The following is a 25,403-nucleotide window of genomic DNA, read 5'->3' on the forward strand; positions in this document are numbered from 1 at the left end:
ATTTAAGATCAGAGCCTCGGGTGATTACCGACATCATAAATAAGAGTGTCAATTGTTAAATCAACAACAGGATTCACTATGCACTTACTCCCCATGTAGGATCTCTGTCCTTAATGTGTTGTACTATGTGAATTAACATCATAACTAGTACTCAAACAGTATTTTATACTTTGTGTTTCTGTGTGGGTGCAAACTGTTGAAATCTTTACTTAGTATATACTAAAAAAAAATCAGTTGCTACAAAATAAATGATTTGTGGTTTCTTATACATGGAATAGCTACTCTCCCAATAATGTTGTGTGCTGTTTCTTGGATGCTGCTGATGGGTATCTATTGGCTTCAAGAAAGAGATTTCAAATCAGATGTGCACATAAGGTTGCTCTAAAGTGGCTAGAAACAAAACACAAATTGAGCGCAGAATTACTTTTGAACATTTTGATTGTAATGTAAACCCAGTGAATGCCTTGGTCAGGTGCAATCCAGGAACAAGAACTAGAAGAAATTAAAATGAAAGCCAGTCTGAAAGATATTTAAAGAACAATGTATCATTGTTCTGATGTAAAGCAAGAAAATTGTATGAATAATTCATTCTCTCTAACACCAACAAAAATGTTTTTACACTTTAAAATAGGTGATAAAAGAGGAACTATTTTGCCAAAAGTAAGTAAGTGGAGTGTAAATTTCTCTTCCTGCCACAAAAGAAGTGATTGTGTATCACAGCTGAATAAGGCAATAAGATGTACTACTAGGAAATATTCCAGAAGACCTATCTATTTGCACTAAGGAACCCAAGGAAAATCTTGGCTCTGAAACCAACTAATTCCTTCTAATATGAATACTGTATTTCTGATGACTACTAGGGTCTCAGACATACACTTTTCTACCTACACAGAGAGGTAAGTCTACAATGGGGGAAAACATTTCTCTTTCAGTAAGCTCATCAGGGGTTACATCTTAAGGGTAGCACTTCAGGTTCTAGAAGGAAGTTATTTTACAATGAAATCTAAGACACTCAATTACAAATAGATTAGGAACTAGTATTTACTTTGTTCTCTGGTCCCAATCTCAAACATTCCTTTATTCTAGAATTTCAAAACCTAAGAAGGATTTTTCCATTACTTCTTTTTTGGGAAGTAAGTTTGAGATGCTTTATAGGGAACATTGGTTAAAGAGTTACTGTTAGGGTTGGCACTGTGGCACTGTAGGTTAATCCTCCACCTGTGGTGCCAGCATCCCATATGGGTGCCTGAATTGTTCTAATCCAGGCTGCTCCTCTTCCAATCCAGCTCTCAACTATGGCCTGAGAAAACAGCGGAAGAAGGCCTGAGTGCTTGGGCCCCTGCACTTGCGTGGGAGACTTAGAAGAAGCTCCTGGCTCCTGGCTTCAGATTGGCTCAGATTTGCCCATTGTGGCCATTTGGGGAGTGAATCAGCAGATGGAAGACCATTCTATCTGTCTCTCCCTCTCACTGTCTGTAACTCTATCTCTCAAATAAATAAATAAAATCTTTTTTAAAAAAAGAGTTATTATCAGAGTTACTATTACTGGACCTTCCTGACCTTGATGGTTGTTTACCCAGTAAGATGTGAGATAAAACATTCTGCACTGAAATATTGATGTTTTATATAGTGGCATTGTACTCCAAGTTTATTTCCACAAAATTGTCTTCTTAGAAAACAAACAACACAAATGTACTTAATGCTATTAAACTGCACATTTATAAATGATATATCTTGTGTATTTTACCAAAATAAGAAATAAAATAAATAAGGCATTTAAAAAAAAAAAGAAAGAAAAGTTTCCAGTCTATGTCTTTAGAATTCCATATGGTCTACCTGAGAACAGGAAAATCATATTAATATCAGTTCCTAGGCTCATAGGAAATGTTCATACACACTTCCATGGAGTATTCACAGTGATCTCAGGAGTAAGTCACCAGGTATGGTTACTCTAACACAACCAAAGAGGAAACCACAACAACAAATGGCAGAATCGTCATCACATCCACTCTAACATATACACATACACACATATACACATTACCTGCAGTCAAATGGACACTTAGTACGTCTCATTTGCCAAGACTTCAAACTAAGGGTCTGTTAGCACATTACTCTTCATTTTCTTTTCTAAAGTTTCTCTGAATCTTACTCATCTTACACTTACCCACAATTGGTTTCAGCTAGTGTTTTTCCTTTCCTTATGAAGCAATGACAACAAAAAAAAATCAACCTTTATGCTATGTTTGATTATGGTTATTCTTTACCATTATTACTGTATTTATGATAGTCAATGATTATTAGTGGGAATCGTTTAACTACTATTTATTGTCCAGTTATATTGATATGCTCAGAATTGCTTATGTCCATGCTTGTAATAGATCCAAAAGTCATTTCGGGTATATTAAAACACAAAAGGGAAAAAAGTTTTGCTTTCCTTTGAATTAATATATCCTCATCTGGACTAATAAATGACCGCATCACTTAGCTTAATGAACAAGTCCTTTGAAATGGTAGAACTAACAACATATTCTAAGCAGGGTGCTTGTAATTGAGTTCTTTTTCAATGTATATTTTCAAAATTAAATATGAGCAATCACTTTTATTTTCCTCTTCATATCTGCTGAACTTAAGATATGACTCAGGAACATTTTTCAGCTACATATTGTTAACATAATTATTCATTAATGCTCCCAGACTTCAGTGAAGTTCATATTCCTCATATGTCATAGACTGCCATTAATCTCTAATTGCTTTCAGAACTTCACCCTCTTTTTCTTTCTGGAGCTGCGATAAACTTGCCCTTAGCCACCAAGTATTCACTTGATCCGTCTCCCAGAACTACTACTGGGATTCTCTTTCTCTGCCAATAATGGTCAAAACCATATGACAGGAAGGGTCATGGTAGGAGAAGTAAATAATATAAGAGCACCATTCTAAATGAAGAAAGTACATACAGCATGCAGGGTGATTAAATTCTCTACCTAAGAGTGGAAGCCAGCACTTCCTGCATTAAATCAGTCCATGAGGGAAAAAAACAAAATCACTATGCTTTTCAACATAAAAAACACAGAAAATCACACCATTTAAAATATAAAAGCATTCTGAAGTATACAGTTTTGTGGTAAATCTGAAGTGTAGGGCCAGTGCTCAGTGGGGTGCCAGGTACATGATCCTGAATCTTCACATAGATTTGAGGAGGCGGTATAGAAGAAAGCGAAGTACTGTGGATTGAGAAGCAGTTTCCTTGATCCAGGACACTCTAACTTTCTAGGACATTTAACCTCCACGAGCAGGTCATTTAATTCTGTGGCACAATAGATTGAAGGTTTTCAAAGTGGACTTATAAGAGGTCAAAGAAGCCCACACATAAGAGTGACTATGAGAAGGAGCTATGGGTGTCCTCATGTGGACTCAAAAACTTCCAATTTCAACCACGGAAAGACTTGCTTCATGTATCAATTTATCTTTCAAGATTTTTTTTTTTTGACAGGCAGAGTGGATAGTGAGAGAGAGAGACAGAGAGAAAGGTCTTCCTTTTTGCCGTTGGTTCACCCTCCAATGGCCGTTGCGGCCGGCTCATCGCGCTGATCCGAAGCCAGGAGCCAGGTGCTTCTCCTGGTCTCTCATGCGGGTGCAGGGCCCAAGGACTTGGGCCATCCTCCACTGCCTTCCCGGGCCATAGCAGAGAGCTGGCCTGGAAGAGGGGCAACCGGGATAGAATCCGGTGCCCCAACCGGGACTAGAACCCGGTGTGCTGGCGCCGCAAGGCAGAGGATTAGCCTGTTAAGCCACGGCGCCGGCCATCTTTCAAGATTTTATTACAGGTTTCTAAGACTTTAAGTGTATGCCTGTAAAAAAATTAAACACAATGATCTCTAGGGTCTCTTCCAATTCTAATAATTTACTCCATTTCCTCTAGAAGAGAAAAAGAGGTGAATGACTTCATCCTCACCATTACAAGGCATCTCACATGGCACTTTATAATGAATTACTGCCTATAAGATTGGCAACGTATTGTACCTACAGTCAAAGAAGGTCAGTGGCCCCCAAGTTGTTTATTATTTCACTTTTCAACAGAAAGGAAGAAAGTGTGTGTTATTAGGAAAGATATGGCAGCAAAGAAACTGAAAGAGTACAAGGAGAGGGAGCTATTAGCCCTTCTTCATAATTCAGAGAGAGAAATTGCTGGGGTGAATGGACATAGAGGTAGAAATGGAGAAAGGAGTTATATTCTGTATTGATTAGAGTATGAGCTACTAATTAACGTTTTCTAATGGATGAGGTCACTGTTACTTAAAATGTACAAACATGCATCTCACTTGATGTTTATTCTCAAATTTGAAGAGAGCAGCAGTCACTGCTTAACTCTTGGACTGAAGTTTTCATGGAATGCAAGATATGGCTCAGCTGTTAAAGCAGCACTTTTACGTGGAATTCACTGCCATTGCTTGTGCAGAGCTGTCTTGTGAGCTCCACCAAGAACTGTTATTTTATCTGGGCAAGACAAGACACTCCTGGGTTCTTTGACCAATAAATATCCTGATTTCTCCCTCCCTCCCAAAATAAGCAGATGAAAAAATATATACTTAAAATACAAGAACGTTCAGATTTAGTTGAAGCTATCAGCATAACATCTGGTTACGGATGCTATCAGTATAACATGCAGCCTCTCTATGGAGTTGGACATATTCATATAGGACTTGCATAGGTCCTGAACTTTCATATTCCCCTCTCCTTCTATGTTCAGCAATATTCAGAGCCCTGGGAATCTGAGACAAAAATTGATGGACTCATGTTCACTTGGGATGTGTCATAATGATAAGTCCTCATAAATAAGATTCTAGAATTGTTTTAGAGTAAATATCATCTAGAAATTTGCTTGTCTTTCCAGGAGATAATCCACAAGGCTATACTCTGTGGGGAGGGTCAACCATTTTCCTGGCTTGTCAGAGTTCTTTTTTCCCAAAGTGCATATTAAGATATCAAAACAAGACATGGTCCCTGTATAAGTCAGGGATCTGGCAAGAAACAATCCATTTCTGATGGTACAAAGACAGAAATGAAGGGACTCCTTAGGACATATTAGTAGTTCCCAGGCAGCAAGGAAGATATACCAAGGTTCCAAGAGTACATAAATAACAAGAAGTAGGCCCCACCAAAGACTAAAGGCACCAAAAGGAAAGAGTTTTACAGGTGATTTATGAGTCCTGGCCCCATGAAGGAAGCAGGGGACTCTGGATGGGAGCTACTATCCTGGGAAACAGTAGTGGGATCCAAATCAGGAAAGCAGACAGAAGAAAGACCCCAGATCTTTTTTTCTTCTCTCTCATCTCCTGCCAAAGCCGCACAATAAGTCAAATGCTAAGGAACTGGGTAATTCAGTTCAAATACATTGGCTACTTGGAGACACAGATTAGGGCAGAAAGTAGACCGAGTGTACATACATGTGTGATAAGGAAACTTGAAATATTCAGCACAGATCCTTAGCCCAAGAAAAAATATAAGTACATATATGAAATTTTTGAGTCCCCTCAAGTCTATTTATGAATACCAGTTAAGAAATTCTAAATATATGAATAATTTTCAAATCTGTGTCTAGCATCTATGATTCTCCCAAAATTTTATATGTATAATTATCTATTAGATATCATCTCTCAGGTGTCCGCTAGGCATCTCTGGTTCAAACTGCTCAAAACTGAAATAGCTATTTTCTTCTTCCATGTAGACTTGCACCTTCTCATAGATTCCCTTTACTATGAACTTGAGTCAACCTGGATGGATACATTTACATATTTAAATTCTTTTCACCTTCACTTCCTAAATTCTGTTAGCAACTAAGTCCCATTAATTCCATCCTCTTTTTTTCTTTTTTTTATTTTTAACTTTTATTTAATGAATATAAATTTCCAATGTACAGCTTATGGATTACAATGGCTTCCCTCCCACCCGCAACCCTCCCCTCTCCCGCTCCCTCTCTCCTTCCATTCACATCAAGATTCATTTTCAATTCTCTTTATATACAGAAGGTCAATTTAGTATAAAGATTTCAACAGTTTGCACCCACATAGAAACACAAAGTGAAACATACTGTTTGAGTACTAGTTATAGCATTAAATCAAAATGTACAGCACATTAAGGACAGAGATCCCACATGAGGAGCAAGTACACAGTGGCTCCTGTTGTTGACCCAACAAATTGACACGCTTGTTTATGGCACCAGTAACCACCCTGGGCTGTCGTCATGAGTTGCCTAGGCTATGGAAGCCTTTCAAGTTTACCGACTCTGATCATATTCAGACAAGGTCATAAAAGACAGAGTGAGGATAGTAACCAATGATCCTAAGAGTGGCATTTACCAGGTTTGAACAATTATACAGCATTAAGTGGGGAAGAGGACCATCAGTACACACAGGTTGGGAGTAGAGCCTTTGGAGGTAGAGTAGAGGTTATGATTACAAAGGAATGAGGCCCAAATGCACTAGACAGGGTCTAGAACAAAGGACAGAGTCATTATTAGAGGAGATAAGAAAGGTGCTGTCTAAGCTACAATTAAGTTTTCTGATTGAGAGGCAAATAGAACCTGATAGAAGGGGCTTGATAATAATCTGGTGGGCTTTAGGCCTTGTAAATTCAGAGGCCCAGACCTATCTATCTCTTCACATGGGGTATATCCTAAGGGAGGTGTGAACCTCCTAGGGGAAGGCACTCTGTTGACTTTCATTACTTGGCTGGCCTGGGAGGAGAGCTGGCCAGGTAAAGGCAGGGGGCATCTCTAACAAGAAATTTACAGTTCTGCCTGCAATGTTGCTGACCCTATTTGACCATACCCTCAGCTGAAGTGGTCACTTTGGAAGTTGGGCTGAGTGAAGGGCTTTTCAGCTTAGAGCCAATAAGATCTGTGGCTCTGACCCGGGCATCCTTCGACTCCAGGCCAGGTCCATTTCCAGTGATCCAACTCTTGGCAGAGCTGCCAGGGCTCTTCACAAGCTGACTTCTGCTGAAGCCCAGGCTTACCACATTGAAAGCCACTGCAGTGGACTGGCCTGTTGGGTCTCCTTGAGGGCAGATCACTGTACACATCAGCCACTAATAGGCCTGCCACCCATTGCTTCTGATGCCTAGCTTTCTTTTCCTCCTGGTTTGTGTTAAAGCAGACCAGAGGATGCAAGTCAAGGGAGTGCCCAAGTCCCATCTCTAATCTTTGGTGGCCTGAACTACAAGTCTATAGTCACAGGCATGTTCTGTAGTAGTTTTTCTAAGGTAGACAATGCCCATGAGGAAAATTATATTCTCACTTTAAAACTTTCTTTCCCTTTGGTCTGAAAGGGAGGTTTTTTCTACTTACTGTATACTTCGCTGATGGCGAAGTGAATCTAGCTATGAGATTATTATTTAAGTTCTTATTTTGGCTATGCTATTGCAGAAAAATGTTAGCCATCTCTTTTATAAGGTCTAAAGATTAAATTGTGCGTCCTACAGATTCCTTCATAATATAATTAGTTTCCTACCTTGAAGAGAATAGAGAAATGAAAGAACAAGTTGGGCTTAGAATAGAGAAATGAGGGAGCAAGTCCTAGATCACTTGCTGACAATAGCAATATCACATGAATACTTAGCAAACTGTTTCAACCATTAGATAACAACTTAAGAAAACATTTACAAGAAGGTCCAATGCATTCTATAAATTTTAAGAATCATGTATTTGAAAACACCTCTTAAATATCTAACATGGTGTAGTTTGTTTAGCCAGTAAACTTAAGCACAACCATCTAAAATGTTTTTAGTTTCTTTCTACCAACAAGTTTAAAACATATGATACACAGATTCAGGTCACACAAATTAAAATGTATCTTTGATTGATTTTAGCAGCTTAAATTTATGGACAATCTTATCTATAAGCCATTTAAAATAAAACTCTTAATAAAATTTTCCCATGTGGACATACAATATGTACACACATATAACATAGTATAATAGACCAATATAGTAATTTTAATAATAGCTTTAAAATCTTTAACTCTTTTTGTAGATTGCCAATTGATTTGAATTGCTTTTTGTTTTTAGTAAGCTCAGTTAACCATACTTTCAGTTGGTACTGTTAATACATTATTGGCTTCATCTGTTTACAGAGCCATCCCAAAGTACTGAATACAATAGAAGTGGCTGGAAAAAGTCCATAGGAACCTATAGGAGGACAGCTAAACACAGAACCAACAACACTTTAGTTTTATGAGCAGCAAATCATATATAACTGGGATGACAAAAGACTTTAAGTCGCCATGTTTAAAATTATAAACTCATCAACCAACAAAAGGCACTTGCTTACTGCACAGTATTTTTGAAAGCACCTGTAGAATTTTACAAGTATTTAACCCTTTAGGCCTCTGGGGCTTTCTCATTAAGATAACTATCATGTCTAGTAACACAAGCTCATTAGACTTTTTAATTCTCAAACATTTGTATTAATAGCATTTTCCATTATAGAAACTTAAAGTTTGGTACCACATCACATCTTGACAGTCCTTCTAATATAATCCAAATAGACTGATTAGTTGGTGTCTCTATAAGATGAGAGACATAGGTCCTTCGATTTTTTCAGTTGGGCCCAAACTGGAAAAACCAAAGTCCAGGATTTACTGGAAATTTTAGAGACCAGATTGTTTGAAACTGATTTTTTGAATGCCTGTCAAGAATGCCAAGAAGGCTCAAAATCCAAAATATCTGGTTGAAATAAGATTCCTTAAAATCATGACTTAACATAGACCAAATTTGATCATTGTTACAGGTGATTATTCAAATCTTTGAAAATAAGCACATATTTAAATAACCCATAGCTCTTAATAAAAATTCAGCTGTTTTTGAACAATTAGAATTTAACAGACATCAAGAGAACATAATAGATTACTTTAACACATTGCTTTAACAGAGCATCAGAGTTTAATTCTATGTCAAAGAGAAATTGAGCTTCCTGTGATCTTTTGCTGTGAGGTTTCCTTCCTTTACCTTCTTTCATATTGGTGACCATGTTTCATGTTTCTGTGTTTCTGTGTGTAACACATCTTTAAGCATTTTTTGCAGGGCAGGATGAGTGGCAACAAATTCTTTCAGTTTCTGTTTGCTATGAAAAGTCTTTATTTCACCTTCATTCACAAATGAGAGCTTTGCAGGATATAATATTCTGGGCTGGCAGTTTTTCTCTCTTAGTACCTGAGCTATGTCTCGCCATTCCCTTCTAGCTTGTAGGTTTTCTGATGAGAAGTCTGCTGTGAGTCCAATTGGAGATCCTCTAAGAGTAATCTGACATTTCTCTCTTGCACCTTTTAGAATCTTTTCACTGTGGTGAGTTTGATTACAACATGTCGTGGTGAGGATCTCTTTTGGTCATGTTTATTAGGGGTTCTATAAGCTTCCTGTACTAAGATGCCTCTGTCCTTCTCCAAACCTGGGAAATTTTCTGCTAGTATCTCACTGAAAATGCCTTCTAATCCTTTCTTCCTCTCCATGCCTTCAGGAACTCCTAGAACCCGAATGTTAGGTTTTTTAATAGTATCCTGTAGATTCCCAACAATATTTTTTAGATTTCTAATTTCTTCTTCTTTTCTTTGGTTTGCCTGTTTCCTTTCCTGTTCTCTGTCTTCTAAGTCTGATATTCTCTCTTCTGCTTCGCCCATTCTGTTTTTAAGGCTCTCTAATGTGTTTGTCATTTGATCTATTTTATTCTTCATTTCATTATGATTTCTCGTCACTATCACAGTTTCTTGTTCTACTAGTTGTTTCATTTCATTTTGATTCCTCCTTAAGATTTCATTTTCACGAGAGAGATTTTCTATCTTGTCCATTAAGGATTTCTGTAGTTCAAGAATTTGTTTTTGAGAACTTCTTAATGTTCTTATCAATTTTTTGAGATCCGCTTCTTGCATTTCTTCTATCTCATCATCTTCATAATCTTGAATTGGGGTGTCTTTTTCATTTGGGGGCATCATAGTGTCTTCCTTGTTCTTGTTAGCTTGGTTTTTGCGTTTGTTGTATGGCATGTTGGAGATATTTGGTTTCTTCACTGTGGTGTTTTTTCTTGGTACACTATGGCTCTATATTAAGTGGACTGTCTGCTTTCGGTGGAGCCTTAGGGGCTTGAGATGAGTGTGGACTGAGAGCTGTGTTTGGTTCCTCAGGGTTGAGGGTGTGTCAAAGATGACACTCCCAGGTTAGGCGTGGTAAATCTCTCTTTCTTTCTTTTCTTTTCTTTTTCTTTTTTTTTTTTTTTTTTGATTCAAAAGGGAAGTAATTCCACACAGCTGAACGTAATTGGAGGTAGTTAGCAGACGAATGATATACCCACAGGAGCCAGAGATCAGAAGCTCTTTCCCAAGGACCACACAGGGAATCTCTGCTGCCCTCAGTGTGGGCTCCAATTCTCCTGCAGTCTCCCACTGGGTTGCCAAGTTAGATGCTAATCTCCTGTTATTTCACCCCTCCCCCCAGAGTCAGGTTTTTCTGCTAGGCTCAGGGCCGGTGCAGACCTGAGGTCGCCCTGCTTATGACGTATGTCCAAAATGGCGCCTGCTCTTTGTCTTGCTCGCCTTTGAGGGGTGAGCGGAGAGAGAGAAACTCGTGTCTGTATTGGTCACTTTTTTTTTTTTTTTCCTCTCTCTCTTCTAGTTAGCCTGGTGAACTTTTCCCCACGGAGTTTCAAGCCTCGTTCCCTCTAGTCTCCTCTTTCTGTTTGCCCACTGGTGTCTCGGGCTATTGAGGTTCGGCTCACCTCGCGTTCCAGCGCTGGTGTGTTGAGTCTGCCGCTGGTGTCCCGAACTTGGGCTCCCAGCTCTCCACGCAGGTCCACTGTGAATCACTAGTTCCGGAAGAGTTTCCTCTGCTGTTTCTTCCCCTACTCTTCCTTGACCCTGCAGTATCTCCACTTTTATTAACCTGTGTCTTGCCGAACTATGAATGTGCTCCCTTCCTATTCCGCCATCTTGCCGCTCTACCCATTAATTCCATTTTCTAAGTGTTTTCAGCAACTTTTTCTTTTACTTTTTGTCATATTGATACCTCCTTGATACAGATTTCCATCAACTCTATCCCAGACCAATGTCCCTTTTTATGTCTTCCTTATCTTGTCTCTTCCCTTTCAGTCAGCTGCTTTTCTGAAAACAAATCCCACCATGTTACTCCCTTAACTAATACTCTTAAGCCTCTCCTTTTATAAGTCCAAATCTGTGTAGTTTCAACTACATGCAAAGATCCTAATTTCCACTGCTTCATTGTGACCCTGAAGTTCTCACAACAACAAATGAGTGGCAGGATTCTTTTTCATGTTTTGAATGTCTTTCTTTTAGTTTCACCTCTACTGCCTGATGAATTTTTCTTAAATTCTTATTTGGAAGTAAGTTTGAAATTACCCCCAAATTGCATGAATAACACAGATATCCTGTACATTATTTTCCCTGTACTTTTATTTACTCCTTAACACCTATTTCCAGGATCACTCTCCCTGGGTCCTAACTCCATCCTGTAAAGATCATTCCTATTGTTCTCTGTGTTCTGTTATTTTTCTGTTCTCTATTGTGATTACACTGTGTACACTGTTCCATGTTTTGTTTCCCTGTCATTTAATAGACCAAGTTCCATCTTGAAATGGGCAAAATATTTATCAGGGACTGCTGGAAAGCTTATCTTTGTAGCTGCCCAAGATATAAGTGCCTAGTGAACAAGTCAAGTGAGTCAATCCTGAATACTATAATCAAGCAAGAAGAAGAAACATCAGGGTATGTAGGTATCATGTTTGCTTTTGATTTGGTGTCATTTTTGTTTTTGTTTTTGTTTTCTATCTTAAAAATTGAGTTCATGCCAGTAATTTGTCTATTCCAAAGGAGCAGAGGTAAAAATAAAGAAACTGTCACTCTGTGAAGAAACACTATGACCCCACTCCTTGGTAAGTCTTCAAAGCTTGTATAGACACTTGAAAGGAGATAAAGTTCAAGAGGAGGGAATCCCTAATGTGCTACATGACAGACTAAGTGGAGGGTTGTGCTAAAAGTGCAACATAGGTTTTGGCAAGCATGGAAGCAACTGTCAATCTTCCTTGGGGAAGGTTGTGGATACCTTGTAGAGCTAATAAAGGTCCCAGGCAAGGAGGTGAGAAGCCTCATCAACAGGAGGTAATGTGAACTTGCTGAGGCCCTGAAAAGGGAGGGAACAGACCTAGAATATATCAACAGACTCCAGAGTCAGGGATTCACATAGATCTACCTACTAAGGAAGTGGAAAAGTTTAGGGGGAACATGGTGGTGACTAAAGCTGCAGCAATTTATCAGTGATTAAATGCCCAAATATATGCTGATCTCTCTTTATTGTTAACAATATTCCCTTACAATACATACTAGTCCTATTGCTTGCAATCTGAAATGTAAGAAGCTTTAGGTTTGTGTGTGTGTGGACTACAAATGGGCACCTCAGACCCAAGTGCAACTAGTATATTTTTCAAACAAGGTGATATACAGCTCTATTAAGTGAAAACTGCATTTTAGATAGGGCTGGGGTCTTAACAGTCAGAGAAAGAGTACTCCAGAGAGGAACTCAAGAAATATACAACATGTGTTAGGATCCAGCACTCTTGGCCTTGCTCTAGCATATCAATGAGCTGAAACAGGTAACTCAAAATAAGAAACTATGGAATAAAAAATAAGTTTAGGTAAGCTCTACTATGGATGAGGAGTAGTAAATTTATTGAAATAAATGTATAAAATTCTGAGTGTTCACCAAAAATGGAGCACGGGCACCTACATGGATATGATGCTGGCAACCACATGAGGAATTTATCAGTCTTTTTACCTCAGATATATATTGTGACTCAAAGTTTAATGATATACAGCATTGGCAATGTTTCAGTAGATTGAAACCTGGTACGAAGCCAGCCCTTAGCAATTGTTTATTGGGAATTTACTCATGAAAAGTTTTCAGAGATATGTAAGTCAATTTCCTGTTCCCAAGAATGCCATTTTCAGAACCTGGGTAGAGACCTTAAAAGTACCCAATTCTATAAATCAAAGGAGAAAATAAGCCTTCCAACAGAGCCACAGACAAAATCATATTGGGGCAAGGTGGGAAAAATCAGAAAAGATCTCAAGACAAAAGTAGTACGTATCTGAGATGGAATTTGAAAGTGTAAAATTTCAATAGACTGAGTTCTGACAAGAGGAGATGTCTTATAAACAATGAAGAAGAGCTGCAAGAAGAGAGTAACCAACATCCTCAATACTGTAAAGAGATCCAAGAGAATAAAAACAGATAAAAGAAATGAAATTCTTCACAAAAAATCTCTGACCACTTTCATAAAAGCAATTTCAGTGGAGTTGAAGAAGCAAAACTGAATTATGCAAAGTTAAGATTGTTGATACAATAACTAATAAGTTGATATCCAAGTTTGTAGTTGTTAGGTGGTAAAGAGAAGGAGGGGAGTAAAACACATTTAGAGAAAACAATTGGAGAGCACATGTCCATTTTGGAAAAGGGACAGACAAAAATTAAGAATAATATGCAGGAAGGGTGATCCAAACACTTCACCAAGAGAATTAATATTGGAGAATGAGGCCTTAAATTGAATGGATTAGACTGAAAAAGGAACTTCACACTGTATTTTCTTCTATTTAACCCATGATTTAGATGGCTATGTTCACTAACAAGAAGCAACATATATGAAGAATCTCCACTGACAATTCTATTAAACACTAGCAAATAATAATATGAATTGATATAAATTAATTCTTTGTTGTGCACCTGGCCCCAGCGTCAGCACTTTACACTTAAAATAAAACTGTGAATCAATTCTGTAAACTTATAGTATCAGGTATACCCACAGTGAATTTAGAACTAATGTTTTAAAAGTGTAAGTACTTCCAAGATTGCAAATACCAAACAGATGTTGAAAATAAAGGAACTGCCATTTTCTCAGGATATTTGTCTGCCTCTACTCCACCCTACCTAACTCTTGGCAATATGAGGACCAGTGCTTATCCAATATCCTTAATCTACAGTTCTTATTTTCACCTTAGGACTTCTGTATAATACCTGAACTCTCTGTATCCTTCATAATTTTAGTACTTTTATGGCACATTTCAAGCCACATCACAAAAATCTTTCTCATATCCACAACACTTCCTTTAATCAAATTTTCCTCTATGTCAGCTCTTATCCATTTACCTTAAGAATATCAATCTGTTGCTCTTCTTCTTCCCCATTACTCATTCTACATTTTAAGGTAACAGAGAATTTTGCTACAAATACAGTTTTATAAAACCTTGTTTTATAGCTTTGCCAAACCAATGATTAAGAATGCTATACTACTATAGCTTTAATTATCTGTATGATCACTTAAAAATTTAGTGCATATGGGTGAAATGGTAATTTTTCCGTTCAATTATTATTTATAGCTGTTGTCTATATTCCCACTAAAGTAACATCTTTTTGCTTTTTACTTGTTAAACTTCTTTGATGAAGTATAAGCCTTTTTACTGTAATGTAATTTTAAAATATGTTATCTCAAAAGCTAAAAAAAGGCAGGGATAGGAAAGAGGCTGGGAGGAAGAGAGGAGGAACGAAGGAGGGAGGAAGGGAATATCATTATGTTCTTAGAATTGTAGCAACAAATCACATTGAATCTATTAAAAACTAGTTAAAAATTGTAATAAAACATTTTAAAACAAAAAAGTTGTGAAATAATATTTCTGCATTTTCTTATTGTGAACTAATATTATTTCTTCTATACTCTGGAAAAACAGGATTTATAGGTTAACCTAAGATCCTAACCACAATTTAGAAACTTGATTGTTCAACATTCTAAAAGTAATTTTTAAATACACCTTTGTAATACAATCTCTTTGTATGTTGCAGACTGAATATGAAGACACAGCATAATATGATATTGTTATGCAAATGGTGGAACAGAGCATCTAACTAAACATTAAATATACCTTTTCCAAGATTATTATTTAATTTTTACTAGATTAGTCATCATTAAATACTCTTAGTTTATCTTTAAAATATCTCAGCAGCTTCCAATGCAGTTAAAGTATTTAAGAAAAGTAACTCAAATATAAGATAAACATTAAGAGTATAAAACCTCTCTAAAGTCTAGTTTTGATATGCACAATATCATATCAAAAATGCTTCCCAAATTCTCCTGTTGTGCTAATGACTTCAAAATTAGAATCAGCCAGACAAGCAATCTATACAGTAATTAATGAATTAATAGCCTGTCTTATTTCAAAAAAGCCTATCAAGGCGGCTTAACAGCATATAATTAACCCAGATACAATGAATTAAATATGAACCAGGAAAAGAAGAAAAGTAAAATGGAAAGAATAGATTCATATGTAGATACTTGCACTTAAATATTGGAACTGTTAATGGTCCCCTAGATATGGTTCTTAAAATTCTAGAAGTCAATCTAAAAGGAGAAAAGAATGATCCATTAGAGAACATTGGGGAAACTCTGCAAGACATTTGCAAAGGCAAAGACTTCTTGGAAAAGACTCTAGAAGCACAGGCAATCAAAGCAAAACTGATAAAAGGGATTATATCAAGCTGAAAAGCTTCTGCTCTGCAAAAGAAACACTCAGAAAAGTAAAGAGGCAACTGACAAAATGGGAATAAATATTTACAAACTATACAACTGATGAAGGGTTAAAATCCAGAATCTATAAAGAGCTCAAGAAATTTAACAACAAAACAAACAATCTAGTTAGGAAATGGGTAAAGGACTTGAATAGGCACTTTTCAAGAGAGGAAATTCAAATGGTCAATAGACACTTAAAAAAATGTTCAGGATCACTAGCCATCAGGGAAATGTAAATCAAAACCACAATCAGGTTTCACCTCACCCTAGTTAGAATGGCTCTTATACAGAAATCAACAAATAAATGCTGGTGAGGATGTGGGGAAAAAAGTACCCTAATCCACTGGTTGGTGGGAATGTAAACTGCCTCAGTCATTGTGAAAGACAGTATGGAGATACCTCAAAAAGCTTAATATAGACCTACCATATGATCTAGACATCTCACTTCTGGGAATTTATCCAAACCAAAAGAAATGAGAAGATGAAAGAGTTATCTGTACTTCCATATTCATTGCAACTAAATTCACAATAGCTAAAATATGGAATCAACCCAGATGTCCATCAGCTGATGACTGGATAAAGAAATTATGGCATATATAACTATAGAGTACTAGATAGCTGTAAAAAAATAACAAAAAAACAAACAAAAAAAAAGAAATCCTGTCTCTTGCAATAAAATGGATGCAACTAGAAACCCTTATACTTAGTGAAATAAACCAGTTGCAAAAAGACATATATCATATATTTTCCCTGATCTGTGGTAACTAATAGAGTATCAAAAATGTAACATATTGGGCATTCTGAGATTCAATAATTGTTTACAGCTCTTGTCTCTTCTGTTGAAGAACAATGTTTTTTCTTTCATACTCTTTGTTGAACTGAGTGTATGGTTAACTTTACATTTATTTAAGTTAACATAATTTTTATTTAAGTAAACTGAAAATAAATCTTTGTAAAAATTAAGAGTGGGAACTGGAAAGGGAAGAGGAAGAAGAGTTGGAGCTTGGATGGGAGGAAGGGTAGGGTGGAAAGTATCACTATGTTCCTAAATCTGTATATATGAAATACATGAAACTTATATAATTAAATATTTTTTTAAAAAATCAGTGTTTAAAAAGTAAATAGTACTGAGATAATAGATATCTAAGGAGAAAATTTTTAAAAGAAATTTTTTTCTGTTTATTGATTTTATCTATTTGAAAAGCAGAGACAAATAGAGAGACAGTTCTTCTATTTGCTGGTTCTCTCTCCAAATGCCTGCAAAATCTGGGGCTGGCCTGGCTGAAGACAGAAGCCAGAAACTCCAGCCAAGCCTCTTATTTTTGGGGCCAAGGACCCAAATATTGCAACCATACCTGCTGCCTCCAAGAGAAGGCTTTAGTATTATCAGGAAGCCGGAATTAGGAGTAGAGCCAGGAGTTGAACTCATACACTGTGATGTACAAAATGCTCACTCTGAACAACTATTTCAGTATCAGAAATCCTAAAAAGATCCTCAGCATTTTCAATGATAGAGTAATCCCAATCTTGGGATTCACAGGACTGAGACTCAAGTCTTCTTTCCACAAATAAACTGCAGCACTCTGAAGCCCTGCTGGATAAAACTAGCTCAATGAGAGACTATTAAAATGCTATCTAGGAAATGGGTTGTTGAATGAACTTGTTTGGTCATGAACTGCTTTTCAGCATGCATTTTAATACATGGAGTATCTTTCAGACAATGTTCAAATATTCATATCCAGTCATTTTGAATGTACTGGGTGTCACCAAATTCACATGCCTATATCCAGCTACTTACTGTGGCTGAGGAAATATAGGATTACATGTTTTAATAAGTAGTGGAGCTCAAGTAAGTATTCTGTGAAATTGCTGTCGGACAATGATTCCTATTGCTTTTGCTTCTTGTTTCCATAATAAGCAAGTTTTGGAATTATCCTAAACAGATAATGAGATTATAAATACTTACCAAAGTAACACTTAGTGTTACATAAATTCAGAGGCACGAGTGATCTGCTGATTAAGCACACACACACACAGAAAAGAAGGCACTATAAAAGTTAAAACACCTATGCTTATTTTTCTCTTTTAATAAATCTGAAGCCAGTGAAGTTTATATATGGTCAATTAAAAAGAGCCATGTTGGATCTATTTTCTTTAATAAGATGTCTACCCAAGAAAATAACATTATTGTCCAAATTTATACTTTGTAATCTCTTGAAACTAAATGAAATTTACTGTTCTAAATTACAAGATACAATTCAGAGTATTATGGCTTTGAATTTCAAATTTATCTAACAATGTTTTTTTGCTTTGTTTTTCCATTTGCTGCAGACATGAGATATAATAAAGCAAAGTTCTAATGTGCTGTCACTGAAAGAAAGGGATTTCATTGTGAAATTCTAACAGTATTACTCAGTTGCTACGTTTTCCTGAAACTTTGTATTACCTCTTCATTTCCATTATCATAAGGGATAATAAATGAAGGAATGCAGACTATAAAAGTATTTTCTTTCAGCTACTTGTTTGAAAATGTCATGTTTTCCAATACATTTTTCAAACAGTATAATAATAAAAAGACTTGGAATTTAAACATTGCAGATTTTTGTTGTTTTTCTTATTGTTATGAGTTTTTTATAAAAGTGGAAGCATATGGGCCCAAATCCCATCAGATCAAGATCAGGGAAACTAGTCAGTCACTAGCCAGAAGCATGATTGATAAGCTTCCAACTTATACTTGAAATTCATCAACTATAATTTTCACAAGCAATTAATATGTTTCAGAAAATTATAAGCACCAGGGAAATAATTAATTACTAGGACAGATGAGGATTTTACTGTCACGAAGCTTAAAACTTAATGGGAGAGATCAAAATCTTTTAAAAATACATATACTGTGGCAAATGCAATGAAGACAATAAACAGATGGCATGAGAACAGATATGATGCTGAATTTGGGAAAGTGGGCAAAGAGGCCCACTTCGAGGGGGGAAAATGATTAAGTTTATACTTGCAGGAGAAGCAATCAAGTACGCAAAGAGTAATCTAGAAAGAAGAAGCAAAAAGCAAGACGCAGAAGTTAGAAAATTTTAAGTTATTTCAAGAATGGATGGAAGCCATAGTAACTGGAATTTCACGAATAGTGGAGAGGCAGTGCATGACTCTATTCATTGGGGACATCAAATCATGCAGGGCCACTAAGTTACCTAACATTGTCCCAATATATTATAAAGAAAAAGAAGAAACACATAAAGACTCCAGAAGTATGAAAAGGATAAAGGCTTTAAAAAACAATGATTAATAAAATGGAACCTTCCTTAATGACAATATATAGATAAGTCTTAAAAGATGAAATTTGGGAGCCAGTGCTCTGGAGTAGTGGGTAAAGTGGCCACCTACAGTGCCAGCATCCCATATGGACGCCGGTTTGAAACCTGTTGCTCCAATTCCAATCCAGCTCTCTGCTATGGCCTAGGAAAGCAGCAGATGATGGCCCAAGTCATTAGGCCCCTGCACCTGCATGAGAGACCCAGAAGAAACTCCTGGCTCCTGGCCTCGGATCAACCCAGCTCCAACCATTATGGCCATCTGGGGAGTGAACCAGCAGATAGAAGACCTCTCTCTCTTTCTCTCTGCCTCTGCCTCTCTGTAACTCTGCCTTTCAAATAAGTAAATCTTTAAAAAAAAAAGATGAATTTTGAAAGATACAAAAATCTCAGTTAAATAAAATGAACTAAATTAGATATAACATAATAGAATATGGACAATCTAGTGTTATGAGAGTCTTTTCTTATTGATGGATTATTTATTTCTTCTTAATTCCATACATGTTAGCCCACATGTCTCTAAGATTCTTAAAAGTATGTTTTCCTGGCCGGTGCCGTGGCTCACTTGGCTAATCCTCCGCCTGCGACACCAGCACACCAGGTTCTAGTCCCAGTTGGGGCGCTGGATTCTGTCCCGGTTGCTCCTCTTCCAGTCCAGCTCTCTGCTGTGGCCCGGGAGTGCAGTGGAGGATGGCCCAAGTCCTTGGGCCCTGCACCTGCATGGGAGACCAGGAGGAGCACCTGGCTCTTGGCTTCAAATCGGCGCAGCGCGCCGGCTGTAGTGGCCATTTGGGGGGTGAACCAATGGAAAAAGAAGACCTCTCGCTCTCTCTCTCTCTCTCTCTCTCTGTCTAACTCTGCCTGTCAAAAAAAAAAAGTTATGTTTTCCTCCAAAGTAAAATATACAGAAGTATAGAAAATATGTTATAAATATTTCTGTTCTCACCATCAGTTGCTATTATTTTATTTTCAAATTTAATCCCTTTAGCCATAGTGTTCCTATAATATACCTTGTACTAAAATTTGATGTTCCCAAAAGCAAGCTAAGTAATCCTTTCAAAAACTAAGTCCTCTTTTCCTGGAAGATAAGACTATAAAGTCACTGAATTTACTATAGTATATTAATCAAAATTCAGTGCTGCCAGTGCTCATAGAGATGCAATTCCCAGTTTACTAACAATTGAGAAGCATAGATATGAGAAACTGTTACTCACTAGTGTCTCATTTAAACAGCAAATATGGTATCTTCAAGCAGATGAGGCATTAAATGTGCCCAAATGACCTCATCCAAAATGCCCTAGAGAGGAATGATGAGAACTTGGCTAAGGTGACATCAGAAATGGCCCAGAGCTGAGGTAGTGAGAACAAGGCTGAGGTGATCTCATCAGAAATGGCCTAGAGCTGGAGTGGTGAGGGCAGCAGGAGACAGTAGACTCTTCCATTCAGATGGAGTCTTGGCTCCAGAATATACTGTTCAGATTCTCAACACACCCTGATCTGGAAGGAAGAGATCAGATTTAGACGGGCAGATGAATCCTGAACTAAACTTAGCACTCCACCAAGATAGAACCTGTGATTTGATTGCTGCAAAGTTGTTAGCTGATGAAAAACCAAGACTCCCTCAGGACAAAGCTGGAATTACTTTTATTTATTTTATGCCATTATTTTGGTTATGGAGGCTTTAAAAATATCTTTTTAAAATATTTTATTTATTTATTTATTTGAGAGGTAGAGTTACAGAGAGAGGGAAAGACAAGAGACAGAGGTCTTGCATTTGCTGGTTCACTCCCCAAATGTATGCAATGGCCAGAGCTGAGCCAAAGCCAGGAACTTTTTCTGGGTTTCCCATGTAGGTACAGATGCTCAAGCACTCGGGCCATCTTCCACTGCTTTCCCAGGCCATTAGCAGAGAGCTGGATTGGAAGAGGAGCAGCTGGAACATGAACCAGTGTTCATATGGGATGCCTGCACAAGAGGTGGAGGCTAAGCCTACTACACCCATGTGCCGGCCCCTAAAAACATCTTATTAGTACATTTGTTTGCAAAATCAAATACACACACACACGAACACACACAATGCAGAAAATTTCTTCAAGTTGAGTATTCATCTCAATGAAATCGAGAAGTTCATAGCAGTCCATTGTCCCCTTGGTATTTTTCTTTTAAATATTATATGACATTGTAGATTTATCTTTTTTTCTAAAAAGATTTATTTTATTTATTTGAAAGACAGAGTTATGGAGAGAGGTAGAGACACAGAGAGAGAAGGAGGTCTTCCATCCGCTAGTTCATTCCCCAAATAGCCACATCAACAGGAGCTGGGCCAATCTGAAGCCAGGAGACAGGAGCTTCTTCCCAGTCTCCCACGTGAGTGCAGGGCCCAAGGACTTATGCTATCTTCCATTGCTTTCCCGGTGCATTAGCAGGGAGCTAGATAGGAAGTGGAGCAGCTGGAACTTGAACTGATGCCCATATGGGATGCTGGAGCTGCAGGCCGGGGCTTTAACCCGCTGTGCCACAGCACTGGCCCCTACCCTTGGTGTTGTTAAAAAAATTATCTAAAAATCTCTCACATATATGAGTCTGCAGATCTTTGAATGAAAGAATATGATTTCAATTGTACACTAAACCAAAGAAAATATTTTTACAATGCTTGCTTATAGAGCAGATTACTCTGGGGGAAATTATCTTAAGACCACAAAATGTTCAATGTATGTGGTTACATGCCATTTTCAAGTTATATTCTTGTATATAACTATGACAATAAATAGAGGAAAAGAAATACTCTATGTCCACCAGAAATTCAATACCCTACTCTCCACACTCTCCAAATGAGAGAAACTGAATTTACCAAGTACTAGTTGGCAGTATCACTATTTTACACCAATATGACTAACTTATATTCCATTTACTATTTTTGGATATTTATATATTTATTTGAAAGGAAGAGTGACAAAGAAATAGAGAGCAAGAGAGAAATAGAGAGAGAGTGAGATATCTTCCATCTGCTGGTTCACTCCCCAAATGCCTACAACAGCTAGAGGCAGGCCAGGCTGAAGCCAAGAGCCAGGAACGCCATATAGGTCTTCCATATGGGTGTCAGAGTCCCACATGCTGCCTTCCCAGGTGCATTAGTAGGAAGCTGGATTGGAAGTGGAGCAGCTGAGACTGAACTCACACACTCCAACAATGGGATGCTGGTATGACAAGTGGTGACCTAACCCACTGTGCCACAATGGCAGCCCCAATCCATTTACTACTTTAATAATCCTTTTACCACAATTAAAAATGTCTAAGGGGCTGATGACTGAGACTGAATTAGAAACATACCAGCATATTTCTGGCTTCTCTTCTGTGGGATGAAACAAATGGTCAGGGGCCAGCGCCATGGTGCAGTAGGTTAAACCTCTGCCTGTAGCAAGGGCATCCCATATGGATGCCAGTTTGAGTCCCATCTGCTCCTTTTCCTATCCAGCTCTCTGCTAGGGCCTGGGAAAGTAGAAGAGGTTGGTCCAGGCACTAGGACCCCTGCACCTGCATGGGAGATCCGTAGGGCGCTCCTGGCTCCTGGCTTCAGATTGGCTCAGCTCCAGCTGTTGTGGCCATTTGGGGAGTGAACAGCAGATGGAAGACCTTTCTCTCTGTCTTGCACTCTGTCTATAACTTTACCTTTCAAATAAATAAATAAAATCGTTTTAAAATGTTCAGGATATGACACATCCATATAGATGTCTTTAGAGAAATAATCACATTTTATAGTATAATAACAACTATATCATAATCTGTGAAAATGAATATCATCTTCACAGCATCCATTCTATTTCTCAAGGTCACTATATTAGCTCCATCTTTTTGAATTAATGCTGGATCACATAAAGTATAACATCACTACAAATATAGAAAGCATGTATTACTGACAACTTCCTTTTGGTAGTTTATGTCTATGGAAGTATTTGATTTCTATTGAAAATAATTTATGTTGTTTTCACTTGCCTCTCCATTCCCCTTTTAATTGTTATTTTATATAAGCATGAAGCCAGAGACATGGTGGCATGCAAAGTGATTTCTGTTATAAAATAAGGGTTTCCAGTTTGACAAGTAAAATTGTAGATTTGGACATGATGTTTGGGAGGGTATGCATCTTTATATTTGCAAGTACCCAAGTCCTCAAATTGCCCAGCACTGTCAAATGTGATCTCTATTGATTAAGGCAGGACTGTACAGGGCTGTCTTCTAGCATCTGGCTATTCTCTCTTTTAACTCAAAATATCTGTCTTATTAAACTGCTTAGAGATAACTTTCTTTAGAAAAGCGTTACCAGTACTATCAGCTGTCAGATGGATCAAGATGATGCAAAGTAAGTTATGCTTTCTTCTTTTCTCAATATGACTTGCTTTAAACAGAATGCTTCTGATATTATCTTATTATATAAGCACTACATGAATACAATACACTAAATAGGAGAAATTTTAATTAAAAATCAAGTTTTGATATTGACAGTAATTTATTTAAACCTTGGTAGTTCTAAGATTTTCTTTATATTTATTTTCATCCCTATATATACATACATCAATTCTTATATATTCATTGAAAATAGACTGAATATATTCAATGTACCAGGTCCTAGGTTGCACGCTGGTATGGCAAAGATCAAAAGCAGACATGAACCCTGGCCTTCTTGAGTTTGCAGTCCAATGGACAGGAAGATCTTAATGAATAATCGCAGATTGAAATACAAACTTGTCATTGCAATCAGCACTGCAAAGGAAATACACATGGCAAATGTAGAGGTGTGTGGTATTGTCAGGAAGCCTGGCATAATCTGCTGCATTAGGGACCGGAATTGTCTCCCATAGTAACAAGGTGAAATCTGAAAGATTAGTTGGAGTTAACTAGGCAAAGATGAGGAGTCATACACAAGTATGGCTCTGAAATGCAAGGGGAGAACACTACAATCCTCAAACTATGGGGAGCCAGTGGATACATGCAACTAGCTGCCAAATCATCAGGCATAATTATAAGTCCTATTTTGCAAGATTTCCAGACGTCTTGTAGAATCAGGTTACCCCTGCATGGAGAGGCAAACTTGATGAAGCACTCCTATGATGGCTTTTCTTTCCTTTCTTCCTCTCCCCACCTTCTCACTTCTACTTTGTGGCTTCAGATTCCATATAAATGACCTACAAAATATCTGCCTCATAACATGCCTATTGTGAAACCAGAAGAAAATACTATCAAGCATGATATGGGATGATATAGGGATAAAAAATGTTGTCAGGCACTTGATCTCTATCCATTCAATGGAAAGCCATTGAAGCATTGTAAAAAGAAGAAGAAATTATTAGACTTGATTTTTCTGTAAGTTCATTCTCACTCTAGTAGAGAGAGCAGATCAATTGAGAGCAAAGGGGATGAACAGAAGTCATTACAATGATCTAGGTGAGAGAAGATGGTGGATTAGATTAGGGAGGAACCCTAGTGACCAAAAGAAGCACATGGATTTCAGAGCTATTTGGGCAATCATATTAACAGGGCTTAATGGTGAAGGAACAGTGTCAAGGGTGACTCACCTTCTTTCGGATGTGGTATGAGTCACTGAGCCTGGAAGCACTGAAGAAGTGTGGAGGTAGAAAGGGGAAATATTAGGAATGGTTTAAATTTAAATTTAGGTTGAATATGAGGTATCTTTAAGATATCTTAACGGGAGACCAGGAAGAAGCACTTGGCTCCTGGCTTTGGATTGGTGCAGCTCCGGCCATTGTGGCCATTTGGGGAGTGAACCAACAGAAGGAAGACCTTTCTCTCTGTCTCTCTCTCTGTAACTCTACCTCTCAAATAAATAAATAAAATCTTTTAAAGAAAGATATCTTGGAAGATGTAAGAAGTGGATACCTAGATATATGTTTCTGGCAATAACAGGAGATATTTAAGTATCTTTGATCTTTATTTCAGTGCTACTGGCTCCTATAAACATGAATGAAACTAAGTAAAGAGGCCATATTAAAAATGGAGATTTAAAAAAAATACATTTACTCTATTGGAAAGGCAGAATGACAGAGACAGGGAGAAAGAACAAGAAAAAGATCTGTCTGAATGGCTAAAAGAGCCAGGGCTGAAACAGACTGAAGCCAAGAACCTGGAATTCCGTCCAAGTTTTCTATATGGGTGGCCAAATGCTTGTACCACCTTCTGCTACTTTCCTAGGCTCATTAGCAGGGAGCTGAATTGGAAGCAGAGCAGCTGGAACTCAAACCAATATTCTGATAGGGCATACTGGTGTCTCCAGTGGCAGCCTAACCCGCTGTACCACATATTTATTTTTGTTTTGTTTTTAACAAAATGGATGAATAGAGAGGAACTACATCTACCTCAGTGAGAAAGCTTTACAACAATGAAGGAAGAAACACATTTCCAGAAGATTGTCTGATGGAAAGCTTTAGTAAAAACAGTGACACTAACTACAA

This window comes from Lepus europaeus, chromosome 10, assembly GCF_033115175.1.
Source record: "Lepus europaeus isolate LE1 chromosome 10, mLepTim1.pri, whole genome shotgun sequence".
NCBI lineage: Eukaryota > Metazoa > Chordata > Mammalia > Lagomorpha > Leporidae > Lepus > Lepus europaeus.